The sequence below is a fragment of the Humulus lupulus genome, chromosome 8 (assembly GCF_963169125.1).
Source record: "Humulus lupulus chromosome 8, drHumLupu1.1, whole genome shotgun sequence".
In the NCBI taxonomy this organism is placed as follows: Eukaryota; Viridiplantae; Streptophyta; class Magnoliopsida; order Rosales; family Cannabaceae; genus Humulus; species Humulus lupulus.
This window is the reverse complement of record NC_084800.1, coordinates 26,298,844-26,314,552: the sequence shown is the minus strand read 5'-3', so window position 1 is coordinate 26,314,552 and position 15,709 is coordinate 26,298,844. Positions and strand designations below refer to the sequence as shown.

At 33.9% G+C, this 15,709-nt stretch overlaps 1 long non-coding RNA gene across 2 annotated transcripts; it reads left to right on the top strand.

Annotated features, from left to right (window-relative positions):
- Nucleotides 1-4,427: 4,427 nt before the first annotated feature.
- Nucleotides 4,428-6,206, top strand: LOC133793610 (uncharacterized). 2 transcript variants are annotated; one of them, XR_009874897.1, is made up of 4 exons: nucleotides 4,428-4,561; nucleotides 4,643-4,718; nucleotides 5,187-5,248; nucleotides 5,967-6,206. It is a non-coding gene; the product is annotated as an uncharacterized LOC133793610 (long non-coding RNA). The 2 variants fall into 2 exon arrangements; XR_009874898.1 differs by lacking the exon at nucleotides 5,187-5,248.
- Nucleotides 6,207-15,709: the final 9,503 nt, after the last annotated feature.

The window sequence follows — 15,709 nt, the reverse complement described above, 5'->3', positions numbered from 1 at the left end:
GTGACGTCTGAGATCCTGCAGGGACGTCGTGGTAATAAAAAAGAGCGGACTGGGAGGAGCGTCCATACATGTTTGGATAATTCTGTTGAGGTGGATACAAATGTTGTTGTTGTTGTGGCATCGACCAAGGAGGTGGACTTTGAGAAGATATACCACATTCAGGTTGTGATGGTAAATATCATTGCAGAAGGCTTTCAAACCGCAACTCAGTTTCTGTACTGGTATGCTGAGGATTACCAGATGGACCTTGTTGTGATTTCAACATCCGGATCTCTTCACGCATTGACTTCATCATTTCCGCCATAGTAGCTGTAATGCCCCGAATTCTCTGATGTGTTTAATGGTGTGATAGTAGGCCGGGAGGGCCATACTTGCTTAATTATGTTATTAATTGATAAAATGCATGTATATGTCGATTATATTATAATATGATGTGAAATGCATGCATGTGAGTCCATATTTTTTATCACAGGGGTGTGATGGTAATTTGGCCCGTTGAGGGTAAATTGTTTATTTGGTGCATGTTGGTGATATATTTTAAGACCACATTATGATGTGGGTTTGTTCGAGCCATTTGACATGAGACAATCATGGTATGTTAATTATCGGTTTGTTCATAACAGGCTTAAGCTCGGGGCTCGGGGTGAGTCTCGGGGTGTTTTTAATGATTAGAGTGTTACCGGGCATTAAAGGGTAACGAGATGTGAATTATTGGTGTTTGAGAATAATGAGATTAGCGGTAATTGGGAAGCGTTAATTATGATTAACGCGATAGGTGGAAAGTACCAATTTTACCCTTGAAATGGTTTTAGAGGTTTTAAATGACTTAAGGGTATTTTAGTCATTTGGATGGATTTATATGACCTTGGTTGGCTGTAGAAGGTTATAGATTTAAACAGAGCAAAAACAGAGTTGTCTTTCTCCTTCCCGTACACCATTCTCCACCATTTCCTTCGTTGGAGTTTTGAGCTCAAGGTGGGGTTTCAAGCTAGGAAATTCAAGGGCTGAGTTTGCGGACTTGGTTCAGCTATTGAGGAAGGTTCAAATCTGGGTTTAAGGTGAGTTTTAGTCTTTAGTTTCTGGTTGTACTCTGTTTTTCTTTTGGTTATTCAGCTTATGAATTCTTGTTGGAAGTTTGGATTTGAAGAGGTTTTGATTGATGTTTAGTTTGGGTTTTGATGAGAGAGAGTTATGGGTGATGTTTAGAGGTTAAATTGTGTGTTTGGAGCTGGTTATAGGGCTTTGTGCCAAGGGAAAACACAGGGGAAAGTTTGGAGGTGCGTGCTGTCATTTTGGCTGGTCTGGGCTAGGCGCCGCGGCATGGCTGTGGTGTGCCGCGGCCCTTGGCGTCTGGCAGAGAGGGCTGCCTCTGTTAGAGGGGCGCGCCGCGGCACAGCTGGGGAGGGTCGCGGCCCTTAGGGCAATTTTGGCCAGAATGGAGTTTCTAGGATGGGGATTCAAACCTAAGGCCTCGAGGTGGAACCTACTACCCGGTTGAGTAGTGTTTGATGTCTCGGAGGTTAGGTTTTGGTCTGGGAACCTTTTATTATTCATTTTATTGATGGAATCCCATAATTGGTTATGACCAGGTAACCGCTAAAGGACCAAAAGGTTGATCGTTCTCAGGGGTCGTTCTTTTATTCATTCTAACTCGAACCAGAGGTAAGAAAACTGCACCCCAAGTGTGACATGCATGGATATTCATGAGGCATGTTGGTTGTGTAAATATGGACATGGATTGAATATAGAATGCTTAGCATATGTTGCTCACTTGTGCATGGTACTGACTCATTAGTCAGATTTGGCAAAGGTGCTAGTATCAACTGTGAAGCTGTGACTTATTAGTCAGGTTCGGCAGTGGTACTGGGCACTGGTCACATTGCGCTGACGCATTAGTCAGGACGGCCTTAGCGTGTTAACACGAGCCAACAAAGATTAGATCTAATCGACTATCAGCATTGAATGACTCAAAGAGCATTAATGCCAGACCGATCTCGAGGGTCGATGAATGAGATAAGCGCTTGGAGGCTAGTGGCCTACCTAGCAGCCACTCTCCCACTTGAAACAGTGACATGTTTGTTAGTCACTCAGTATGGTTTACCAGAACCTGTTGAAGGCTAGTGGCTTACCTAGCAGCCACTCTTCCATTTGAATTAGTGACTTGCTTGTCAGTCACTCAGTATGGTTTATCAGGATCTCATGTGATGTTCACTCATTTTTTTGAAAGCTTTATGCTCAGTGTGATTATAATGATAATCATTTGATAATTTTTACCTATAATGTTATGTTTTCTTGCAGGGTCTTGGCTCATGGGTGCTATGTGGTGCAAGTAAAGGAAAAGAAAAGCTCACCTAGCCTTGAGTGGAGAGCTTAGGTGGTGATGTGTACATATGCGGCCGCTTGACCACCACGGCCAAGGAGTTCTCAGAGGAACTAGGGGGTTTACCCTATTTTTGCCGCTTAGGTCGGCAGGATTGTAAATTTTAAAACAGTAATGACCATCTTGTACTGAGAACAACTTGTAAATGTTTTGATTAGCTCTGCAGAGCAGTTTGTAATGAAAATATCCATTTCCTTTTTATTAGTTTTATACCTTAACCCGTTAATTACACTTAGAGCACGTTTTTGTCCAAAGGACTCGGGTAGCGAGTCAATTTTCCGGTCCAGCGTTCACCATAACTGTTCTGGGGTAACCAGGGCGTTACAATAGCCATGTCTTCCTGAGGTGTATGAGCAGGTTGGGCCTGTGACTGACTTTGACTTGTGGAGCTGGAAGTTGATTTTTTCCCTTTGCCTTTGCTGTAACCTACTCCTCTTTGAAAGTCAGACCTCTCCCCAAGTACTTTACTGATAATCTCGTACTGATCGATCGACAAGGAATCAGCAGCAGATCCAGTTTCAGATCCCTCCGTCGGTCCTTGAGACTGGCTTTGAAGTCGTGCCCTCTCAAGCTCTTCTGTCATTTTTTCATGTTCATAAAAAGTGTTAGAAACACATCAGTAACATAGTTTAATGAAAATAATAACACAAAAGTTTCTCGAGCTGTGTCATTGACAAAAACTTTTGTCGATTTTCTCAAATGGCTATCTTTCCAAGTATCAATAACATGTTCATCAGGGTTCGCCTATACAAATGTAGAGATAAGAAGTTAGAATGTAAAATTTTGTTAAATTAAATTAATATTTTTACTTACAAATTGGTGACGCTTAGCTGCCATTGATTTTGTGCCTTGCGTCGATGTATACTTCATTATTAATTTTTAAGACTTATTTAATTAAATAATGTTGAATCAAACTTTTATTATTTAATTAATTAAAAAATAAATTATTATAAGATATGTAATAGTTTTTAATTAATCATTATTAATTGTAAAAACTTTTATTAAATAAAATTTTCAATTTCTATATTCAAATAATTTAATTTTAGTTAATATTAGATAATAATATTTAATAAACAAATTAAAATAATTTATTATTTATTTAATTAATCATTATTAATTTTTAAGACTTATTAAATTAAATTATTTAATTAAATAATGTTGAATCAAACTTTTATTATTTAATTTATTAAAAAATTAAAAAATAAATTATTATAAAGCATAATAACAAACAAAGAGAACTATATTATGAGACAAATTTTAAAATAACAAACAATTATTCACAAAATATAAAGCATAAATTAACCTGTAGCACCCACATTATTTTGATATAATATAGCCAATAATCACATGATTGCATTGCATTGTATTACATATCATACAATATGTATAATTTGAGCATATGCATATTCTTATAAGTGTTTTCATGTATAAGTATAAAAGTTGTGTATGTGATGTCTATATGTATGCTCAATATTATTAACCTTGTGGCATTTGAGTTGTCTTTTATGGGTGTTTGATGTGCTCAAGATATAAGAAAGTATGAAAAATATGGACACGGCATGGAATTAAGTGAGGAAAGTGAGATATAGAAGGCAAAAGATGTTAAGTGGTGAAAAATAGTACAATGTCGATTACTAGTATTTCGGGGTAAAATTGAGTATTAGTGGATTTACCAAATATAATTTAGGTATGATTAAGGTCTCATTGATGAAGTAAAAATGGTTTTAGAACCATTAGATCAATTCTTGATGGGAGGTATACATAATCAGTGGTATTGATGCAAAGTCAAAACGAGCTTAGCATAAGTGCGCTACACTCGATCGGGTAAGCATAACTATTGGGTATGAACTCATATGTACCTAAGGTTTGGTGTGAGTGTTTTACACATAAGGATAATAGGCCCAGCAGATGATTAAGTCGAAATTATTGAAGTGATAAGGCTTTCATAAGTCAAAAGGTGAAATGATGAGGTGCAAGGTGTCAAATTTTGATACAATAAGGCCAAATCATTGAAAATAAAGAATTTTCATCAACCTTATCACTTTGCATGACCATTACTCTGAAAAACAGAGAGAAAAGAAAACCAAAAACCATTTCTTGGCTGGTTTGAAGAAATTCTAAGAAGATCCAAGTGAATCAAAGCCAAAGAAGTGGATTAAGCTTAGTTCTAGCCTTTTTATGGTAAGTTCTTGTACTTGGAAGTTAAACTATGTTTTTGAATTTTGCTGAGAGCTTATCTATGGTGTTTTATCTCTTGTTAAGATATTTCTTGGTGGTTTCCAAGTGGTTTGAGGTTTAGAAAAGCTAGAAGAGATTGTTTTCGCCGAAAAGTTGCTCGGTAAGTGAAATTTTGTGTTTTATGAGGTTTTTGGGGTTCTTGGAGTACAAACTGATTTTTGGTTATTTGATTGAGTTTATAAGAGAGTATATATGTTTATAAATGTTTGAATAGATGTGGAGACTTATTTAATTTGGGTGATGATCTAGGAGATTAGAATTTTATCAAAATCAGTATATGATAGCTTTATGATGAATCATGTTGGTATTTGGGATATATGGTTATGGCAGGTTATTTGATGTTGATTATTGGTTGATTTTGATATTTGAGGATAGCTAAAATTAAGGGGAAAATCTGTCAAAATTTCTCCAAATGTCTAAGATAAATTTAACGCTCGATCTAGGTGGTTTAAGGCATTTTAGGCATGAATTGGATAAGAAATTTGATATGATGTTTTATGGGTATTTTTAAATGAGAGTTCAATGTATTACTGCCATCATTATGATGAGAAATCCATGCCATTGTCAGGATAAACACATCAACACCTAAGACACCACTTGTTACACAGTGAATTATATTTTAGACAGAAGGTAAGTAAAGTACTCAACTGTAACACAAGAATTACATGTTATGTGAAAGTATGCATTATATGAATATTTTGTGAGTAAGTGGTATTAACATACATTGACACTTCATCATAAATTTGTATGCATGGCATAATAGTGATATGGTAAATTATTATATGATATAAGATCATGCATGATATTATGATGATTAATTATATGATGCCTTTGCAAGTTTTGTGCAACATAAAAGAAAGTTGTAATAAGAAGTTTAAGTTCAGTGCCACTGTTTTGAAAAGGAAAATGAAAGTGTTAATAAGTGTAAACGGAGGCCTATAGTAGGCTTATAGTGGCTGCCCAATAATTTGGGCTAGGTTTTAGTGAACCAATTATATTGTTTGCCATGTTTCCATTTTTATTTCTCCTCCATATGAGTTATTGTTATATGTATTGACACCACAGTGTGTGGCCGCCTTAACTCTTGAGCCCGACGGGGCAACGATGAAATAAGGCTTTTAATGTGCCCTACTGTGGTGATGGCTAGCCGGAGGAGAACCCATGAGATTTTATATGATATGTGTAACAAACCCTGCAGGCATTGGCTTAATCAAACAGTGTGCACAATTTTAAGGGGCCCAAAATTTAAAAAGAAGTAGTGTATGTCCTTTGACATCGAGTAATTATTAGCATTCCATGCATTACTTTGCTTACTGAGCTTTAGGCTCACAGTTGTCTTTTGTTGCAGGTAGAGAAAGAAATGAGTGAATGACATAAGGAGAACTGAAGCATGGTCCTTACCCTGATTTGTACATATGAACATATCGACCTTTCTGTGGGTTATTTCAGTTATCAGTGTGATATTTGTAATAAAGTGTGAAGTTATGTTTTGAAAACAAATTGGGTTATTTAATACTTATGTATAATATGTTTGAGACACACTTTATGTTTAATGTAAATAATGTGAAATAAGTTTTTAAGTTTTAAAAAAAAAAATGTCCAGACTTCCGCAGTAATAAATTATGATGTAGTTTTAAAACGTAACACTTCAAATATGGTTTTAACTAAAGTAAGTGAGGGTGTTACATAACCCATTGTAAAATGAAAAATAAAGTTCAATACAAAGAGAACTATTGTGACAGTCAGAATCCTGTGATCCGTAAGGGGAAAGACCGGGTAAGCTGTGCAATCCCACACCGCCTGGGGAAGGTCAAGTGTGATGATTCTAAGACTGTGTAGGTATGAGATTACACAGTTGAAGAGGGCTTAAATGGATTGATGGGTACTACCTATATCAGGAAGGTGCATCTTCTTTTCGGTAGCCCATCACTTGAGAACTCCATGGTTAAACGTGCTTGGCCTGGAGTAATCTAGGGATGGGTGACCTCCTGGGAAGTTTTCCCAGGAAGTGTGCGAGTGAGGACAAAGCACGCTGGAAAGACTTGTCTTGGTTTGTAGGGTCAGTCGTCATTCAAAAAAGCAGCCATAGTGACGTGAGGCATCACAACTATAGTCTATAACCCATTTCAGCATTCAATTAATTTAATGATACAAATTTATTCAGTTTTCAATCAATTCAATAATGTGAACATTTGATATTGAAATAAATCTTCAAGAAATACCTTGAAAGATACTTGGAGAGGAATTTGATAAACACCTTCAAGAAAGATCAAGACCCACCTGCAGATTCATTGAAACCAATGCACCACAATCACAAAAACATAAAAAAAATGACATAATAACAGAAAAAAAGTAGATGTTGATTTATAAAACTGATAAAAACCACACTCATGATCCTCGTATAGCAGTTGGGCATGCACTGCAACAATAATAGACATACATTTTATCAAACACTACACATACATTTTATCAAACACAGACATACATTTTATTAATTCTTCACACAGACATTTTATCAAACACTACACATACATTTTATCGAATATTATCTATTTATCTATCTATCTATATAGATACATATACATATAACAACTACCACAATATTGAATTCACAAAGCTATAAAATGGAGATAAGTTAAGCCTGCTTCGAGAGAGAAATGAAAAGGAGAGATTTTTACAGTGTGGTAGCTGAGTTGAGTTGAGGAGCGGAGAGTTGGTGCGTGAGGTGTAAGGAGGTCGACGATGACTGTGGGTATAGCGTAGCCGCTGGTCGGGGCGGCGCATTGATGAACAACGACAGAGGAGCGTTGAAGAAGAAGAAGAAGAAGAAGGCTCTCAAAAAAGGTTAGAAGAAGAAGAACGAACAGAGATCTGGCAAGGGAGGGCGAAGGCTCTAAAAAAAGAACATTATATAACATTATTACTGGCGGGTCTCCGCCGGTAATACATCATTATCGGCGGGTCCCGCCGCAATTAACCTGCCGATAATACACTATTACCAGCGGGTCCGCCGCTATTAACCCGTCGGTAATACACTATTACCGGCGGGTCCCGCCGCTATCACCATAATCAGCCGGTAATATCCCCGCCGCTAATAAATTTGAAACCGTTCCCGGACATTGTATTTGCGGCGGACAATCCACCTCTAATAATGGGGAAAGTCCGCTGCTAATATAAAAATTAATTTATTGTTCTGATTTCTCCATTATTAGCGGCGGACCCAGTAATCCACCGCTAATATACTGTACATTACCCGCGGACTTAGTCCGCTAGTGTATAGAGCTTGATTGGAGTGATATTGATAATAATTAGTCCAAGTGGTTGTGAGTGAGGTGGGAGTGGGGTATGGGTAGGTCTATTGTAATTAAATAAAAATTAATAATACTATATTATTATTATGTAACACATTCAGCCAAATTTTATAACGCCATGCATGAGATCATTCCTCTCACCTCACAACATCCCCCACCTCCACAATATTATTATATTATTATTCCTAGCTACCCTTTAATTAATTAATTATTTATTTATTTTTAGTATTATTAACAAATAATAAATTAAAAACGTGGTCTTCATCAATTACAAAAATCTCAACCAACATAATCTTGCTCTTTTCTTTGCTCAACAGTAATTATTTTGTCCTCATATATTATTAGGTCTTGTGGTTCCTAATGAATCCGGAAATTAAAATAGGTCTACTTTCAGAGAAGATCTACTGGAATGGGTCCAACAATACTTCTTTTTTCTTTTCTTTTCTGGCCGTAAAAGGAACAGTGTGCCTTATACATTTGAAATTGTCCTAGAAATATATAGAAATTATCTTAAATATTAATATCATTTTTTTTTCCAATCGTTCGTTTTTTATTTTGACTTTTTTTTTTTTGAGAAATTATAATTTTTTTATTATAGACTACATTATAGTTATGAAATATTTTTTGCTAATTTTTGAAATATTTTAAATAATTTACAGTATTAAAATCAAAATTTAAGTAGTCAACTATACTCGTATTTGTTCTTTTTATACGTATAGAATACAAATTAAATTAATTGGAGTTTCCTAAATATTGACAGAATACTTATATAACTATCACGTACGTTATCTTATAAAAATTTAAATTATAATTTCCCCAACATTCCTACGTAGATACAAAAATAATACCCATATCTAAAAACCTCCTTTTATATATATATATATATATCACATGATAATTAATACAAAAGGGAAAAGGGAAGTGAGAAAGACATACCTAAAAAAATTTTAAGACAATATATACATGTTTTAATGTAGAGATGATGTCGATAATTATAATATTTCACTATTTTCTATTAAAATAAAATTAAAGAAAGAAAAAAAGACAGAAGACGCGCACACGTTTTGAAATTGGGGAAATAAATAATGTATAACTAAGTATAGTAGTGAAGTGATGATTATGAATATGATGTACACGTTTGGGTTTGACTCCATCAACCATTTATTTTGATTCCTTTTTGAGTTTTTATCATCTTATCCAGACACTACTCGATCCTTCTTTATTATTAGTAGCTAGTAATGTCATTAATAATATAAATTAAAAAAAAAGTTTTGGGGATTTAAATTAAACGCAGCCCTAAAAAAGAAATACCCACTTGTTTGTTAAGTTGCAATTTGCATGGTCATACCCCCAACTTAATTATTATTTATTTAACTAATTAATTTGATAGGGAATATTTAGTGGTGCACAACGGTTGAAGATTTAATATATCGTGCTTATCAGGTGCTTATTTACAAGTAGTCTTCCCTATCATGGACTTTTTCTTTTTCTTTTTCCCAAATGCTATTCAAATTTTTAAAAAAAAGTATTTTAATAGTTATTTTGCTTTTCTTTAACAATTTACTTTTTTATTTACTATGATATTAAAATAAAATAAAAATATTTATGATGGGAAAATTACTTTTAGCTTACAAGACATTTTGAACTTTCGCAAATTAGGAAAGGAATATTAATATTATCATCATTAAACATCATTAAAATTAACTTTAAAATATTCTCACAAAAGTAAAGAAACTTTACAATCTTATAAATATCACTTTTTTAAATAAAAAAAACTAAAATATATGTTGAAATTTTCCTTTGGTCAATATTTTCTTCAAAATTGAGTATAAAAATTTACTCCAAATTAAGCTACTATTCCTTTCCATTACTATTTTTTACCAAAATCAGATCCTAATTAATTGTAAATTTTTACAAAATATAAAATGCAAATATTAATTTTTAAAAATATAAGTCCAATCTTAAAATAAATTATACTTATTTTATACATTATGTCAGATAAATTATATAAATAATTACCTATTTTTATCTGAATATAAAATCATTGAACCTCATTTTGTAGGTGTTGTTTGGTAACACTTAAAAAAATAATTTTTTATTTAATTAATTAAAAATTTGATAATTAAACATAAAATATATTTGATAACTCTATTTTTATTTATTATTAGTTTTTAAATTCTAATTAAAATTTATTAAATTTTGAAAATAGAATTTTTTTTCACTTTCAAAATTTTTTTAAACCATTTTCAACTTTTCCCTTTTTTTTTTTTCTTCTTTAAATCAACACATCATATTGTTAAACAAAAAATAAAAATAAAAGTTATCAAATGCGTTTATTATTTTTTGTTTTAAAAAAAAAACAAAAATAGTTATCAAACATATTTTTATTTTTTAAAAATAAAAAAACAAAAAAAAATAATATTTCCATTTTTGTGTTTTAAAAAATTCAAAAAGAAAAATTTTACCTACCAACAATGTGATTTAAATTTTTATTTTCTAATTTCAATCTTATCAAATTGTTCTTTTATCATAAAAAGGGAATAATATACTTTGTCCATAACATGCCTAATTGATTATTAAGGCATTCATATGCGAAACATGTGAAACTCGATTGATCGTTAGGCCTGCATTAATTCTTAACATATTGATATAGACATTAATGAGAAGACTAAACTAATTATGAAGAAATTATCGTCTACAATTACACACTGTCTCTCTTATTATTTTGAAAATTTTAAAAGAAAACATCATACACAACTACACAACCAAACAAAGTTATATTATTATTTTTTTTTTGGAAAAGCTTATTTAATTAAGTTTTAGTATCACACTCTTGCATACTATTATTAATTATGTATTTATGTATACGTATATACTTGTATGAATGTAACAAGTTTCGATATATAATTAATTAGTTAAAAAAAGATGTATATATAATGTATACGAGATAGGGGGAACATCGGGTGAGTTTTTGGGTTTTCGGGTGCTCGGGTTCGGGTGTAAGAAAATGGTACCGAACCCATCCGAAACAAATTAGGATTTAAAGCATTTTCGGGTTTCGGGTGGGCTCGGGTTCAGGTGTCAAATGGTCTATTTTTGGGTTTGGGCCTTCAATGGGCTTTGACAGTTTTTTTCTTTAAAAAATATCATTTTTTGAATTTTTTTTACTTTTGTCTTGTAATTTTTTTTACGTTTGTCATGTTGTTTTAGAAACTTAATTTGAACATAATGTATAAAAACAAATCTAATTTTCATACCACATTTCCATCATGTCAAACATAATTTCAAGTTTCAACACAATTTATAGAAAGTTAGAAACTTCATAAAGTCTCTTCCTTAACTAATGTCCATCAATAGTTCAAATTCAAAATACAAACATAGGAAAATAAAAGAAGTCATAAAGTCCAAAGTCCAAAATAGATACAAACGTCCAAATAGTAAATACTAAATAGTAAACACTAAAAAATTTGGTTCATAAAGTCCAAAAAATACAACCATAATTCTCAAACAAACTTCAATTCCCGGATTGTTGTGCAGACAATGAAGTTGCTGAGCCTGAGGCTGAAACTGAAGATGGAGCATGAACAGAGGGAACGCTAGCATCGGTCATCATCTCTGCAAATATTATTAAAATAAAGATAAATATTAGAATATAAAACACTTAGGCACTTGAATTGAAATAATGAAAATTCGTAATATAATTACCAGACTCAAGATCATCAGAGGTTTGAAGCACTTCTGTTTCATCTATGTAGTCTCAAACGATGATAGATTGATGTGAATCGCTCCACCAATTCTTGAGACAAATTAATGCTTCAACCATCCTTGGGCTCAGTGAACTCCTAAAAGGATCCAAAATTCGACCCTCAGTTGAAAATGCCGCCTCAGAAGCAATTTTGGTAACTGGTATAGCTAACACATCATGAGTCATGTTCGACAAGATCTTGTATTTGCATCCACTACTCGCCCACCATCCCAAAACATCAAAATTCTGACTTGGTAGCTCAACTGCCTATTCCAAGTACTTATCGACCTCATTTTTTGTCTTACCACCCTCCTTCTCCATTTTTCACACCACATACTTATCATGCAAGTTACGTGACCTCTTACCCTTGTTACTGGTACTACTGGTGGTAGGCCGAGTAGACATGACATATGAGGACAAACCAGAAACAATAGCTTGAGACTGAGTCATTGATTGACCAACATGTGTATCAATTGACTCATGATATTGATCAAACATTGCCCGTATAGTTTGCTCCACCCCTTTAACCATCATAGTGCACGTTACATCATCATGAATATCACCAAAGCAATGATGGAGATAATCAAGCTTTTATATGGGGTCAAGAACCAAGGCAATCAGAAGTGCCTCATTACATTCATCAAGCTTTCCCCAATTCTTGTCATATTTATGCTTCATATTCTTTGTCATGCAACACAACAACTCATCCTCCTCATCATCAAGTGTTAAGTCATTCAACTCTTGTTGCATGCTGCATGTTGCATATTTCAATGAAGCACTTATTGGTGGTGACGTATGTGGACCCACTAAACTTCAATATTACATCATAAAATGCCTCAAGAAATCTCACAAAAACTAATGCATCCTGCCAATGTTATTCAGATGGTGGTCCCTCCTTTGGCTTCCCATCTTTGTCAGCCTCATTAAAATATTTCGAATAATTTCCATCACCTTCCTTTCTTTCAAATGCCTTTCGAAATTTGAGTGCACAATTAAGCATGAGGAATGTCGAGTTCCACCTTGTTTAGACATCTAAACAGAGAAGTCCCTTGCATTCGATCCCTTCCTCTTTCACACATTCCTTAAATGTTATAAGCCTAGAAGGGGAATACCTAACATATCTCACATCATTTCTAATTGCAGCAATGGACTCATATTTTTCCTTCAATCCTTCACTGACAATTAAGTTTACTATATGAGCACAACACCTAATATGTAAGAACTTTCCTTCCAAAATAAGTCATTTCTCTTTCTCTCTGAACTTCCTTTTCAAGTACCTAATGGCAACATCATTAGAGAAAGCATTGTCTACCGTAATGGTAAACAACATAGATATACCCCAATCATTCAGACATCGCTCGATCTCTTTGCCAATAGTTTCCCCTTTATGATCTATCACTTGGCAAAATGTAATAATTATTTTTTGGTATGCCTAATTATTATCAATCCAATGGGCTATGATGACCATGTAATTCATATTTTGGATGGAAGTCCATGTGTCTGTAGTAATAGATAGCCTCTCATTGCTCAAAACCTTTTTCAATGTCACCTTCTCTTCTTCATATAACTTCAAAACATCCCTAGCAACAGTCATCCGAGAAGGGATCACAAACCTAGGTTGAAGAGTTTTTACAAATTTTTTGAAGCCCATGCCCTCAACATGTCTAAATGGTAACTTATCTAACACAATATATTGTGTAAGGGCTATCCTACAAGCTTCTTTGTTATAAGCCAATGCTACTAAGCTTGTTTCTCCCTCCTTTCCTCCCTTAACCTGTTCAAAACTTAAAATCTTCTGTTTTTGGTCATCTATCTTCCATGGACTAAACTCACAAACATTCCTAAAATGGTTCCACAGATGACTTATCCCATGTTTTCTCGTGTTACAAAAAAAACCAGATCCACAATAGTTACACACACTTAGGCGGAGGAGGCTCTTCCAAAAGATTGGTTGTTGATGGGGGTGGGGGAGGAGGAGGGTCTTCCTTGGTGAAATGTTCCCAAATGGAAGACCATTTTGCCTTTTTTGTAGGGAGGGGAGGCTTAGTACTAGAAGAAGGTTTACCCCTCTTCCTTCTACCCCTAAGTTGATCTGTGGGGTTATCAGTGGGAGGAGGAGGTTGATCTTGATTCTCTTCCGCATGAGTTTCATCGACTTCCTCCTCTGTATCCATCACCTACTACATATGATTTAACAAAAATACATAACTAAATCTAATCAATAGAACAACACACAAGCCTATAGTCCAGTACAACTGAGCAGCACACATTCACACACAAGCCTATAATCCACTACAACTAAGCAGCACACATTCACACACAAGCCTAGAATCCACTAAAAGAAAGATAATAAATTTACCTTAAGGTGCGAACTCTTCAAATTTATCGACCACTCCACACCTTCTTCTCAAACTCACCACCACCACCTTGTAACAAATTCACGAAAATAAGCAGTGAAATTTTAGCATATCACCTTAGAAATATATATATTATATACATACAAATTTTGCAACTCAACTAAAAGTTTCTGTAATAAAAAGCTAAATTAGTAACTAACTTCACTACTAAATAATTAAATTGATTAAATAGATCTTAAACAAAATAATTTTAAATAAATTTATGCCTACCTTTCAAGAACACACATACACACAAATCAACTAAAATTTTATTGTATAAACAAAACAAAATAATAAGATTGAGAGAGTATATAATATACCAAAGGCAGAGTATATAATTTTATTTCCCTTGACTCTACACAAATATCCTACTAACTACATAATATTTGATGTAATGATAATAATTAGTAGTAACTTTAAATGCTATTCAATAATTACAAACAAATATTTATGATGTAATGATAATAATTAATTGAAAGAGTACTCACAGTTGTTATGACCTAGCTAGTAGCTACAGCAACAAGCCGACGAGGGAGCCAAAGAGAAGAGGAGTTCGATCCGAGCCTTCCAAGGAGCCCAAGTCGACGGGTGCTTTGCTGCAGTTTCGACGAGGGACGCTGGCGATGTGGACAGGAACCGGGAGGGAAGGATGAGGGCCAGCCACCGTCGACGGGGAAGAAAGAAATCAGGAGAGGCGGACTCCGGCGGGGGGCTCGGGACTCGGGGGGCAGCTGATGAGTTTTCTCCGGCGGGGGCTCGGGACTCAGGGGAGCAGTGCACTAGGTTTGGGTTAGGGATTTAGATTTTATCATTTTAGGTTAGAAAAAAAAAAGAATAACTAAACTAACAAAAGGGGGGAAAAGGGGGCAAATTCGGATGCACTTTCAGGTTTCGGGTGCGACCCGAACCTGCACATGGTACTAGAGGTAAACCCGAACCCGACACGCATCGGATCGGATCGGGCTAACCCGTGTTTTTCGAATTTTCTTAAAAAACAGGTTTCTCGGACTCGGGTGGGTCGGGTTCCTCGGGTTTTCAGATTTTTCAGTTTAAATGTTCAGCCCTAGTACGAGATCAAAGATCGTTCAATTTTATTTTCTTTCTTTCCAATTAATTTTATGATTAAAAAAAAGCTACAATTTGAGAATTCCCAACGTGGGTTTTTGTTTTGTTGCAACATAAATTTGTTTCACATTTAATTTTAAATTGAGTAATAAAATTTCGGTATGTCAGGTTCACATTTCAAATTATATCTTATGTTCGGTAGAAAACCTTTTTTCCCACTGGTCCCTACATTTATTTGAACATATATAGTGACCTATATGTTAATTGTGAGTTATATATGTCCTGTTCTAGTGGAGACAATAAACATGGGAAAGTGACATTACTGTAGTAATAATTATAAATATATCTATATATATATTAATATGATACCACACAAATTTTCTACTTCTAATTAACCAATTTATTTATACTACTTAGTTATAATTTATTGCTTTATTTTTTATTTTAATTACTTATAATTTTTTACATACATTATTAATGAATATTTGCAAATACTAAATTTTTGTTCATAATTATATTTAAGTATCAAATTAATTTTTATTATGCAATAATAACATAAAATCTTTGTTAATAA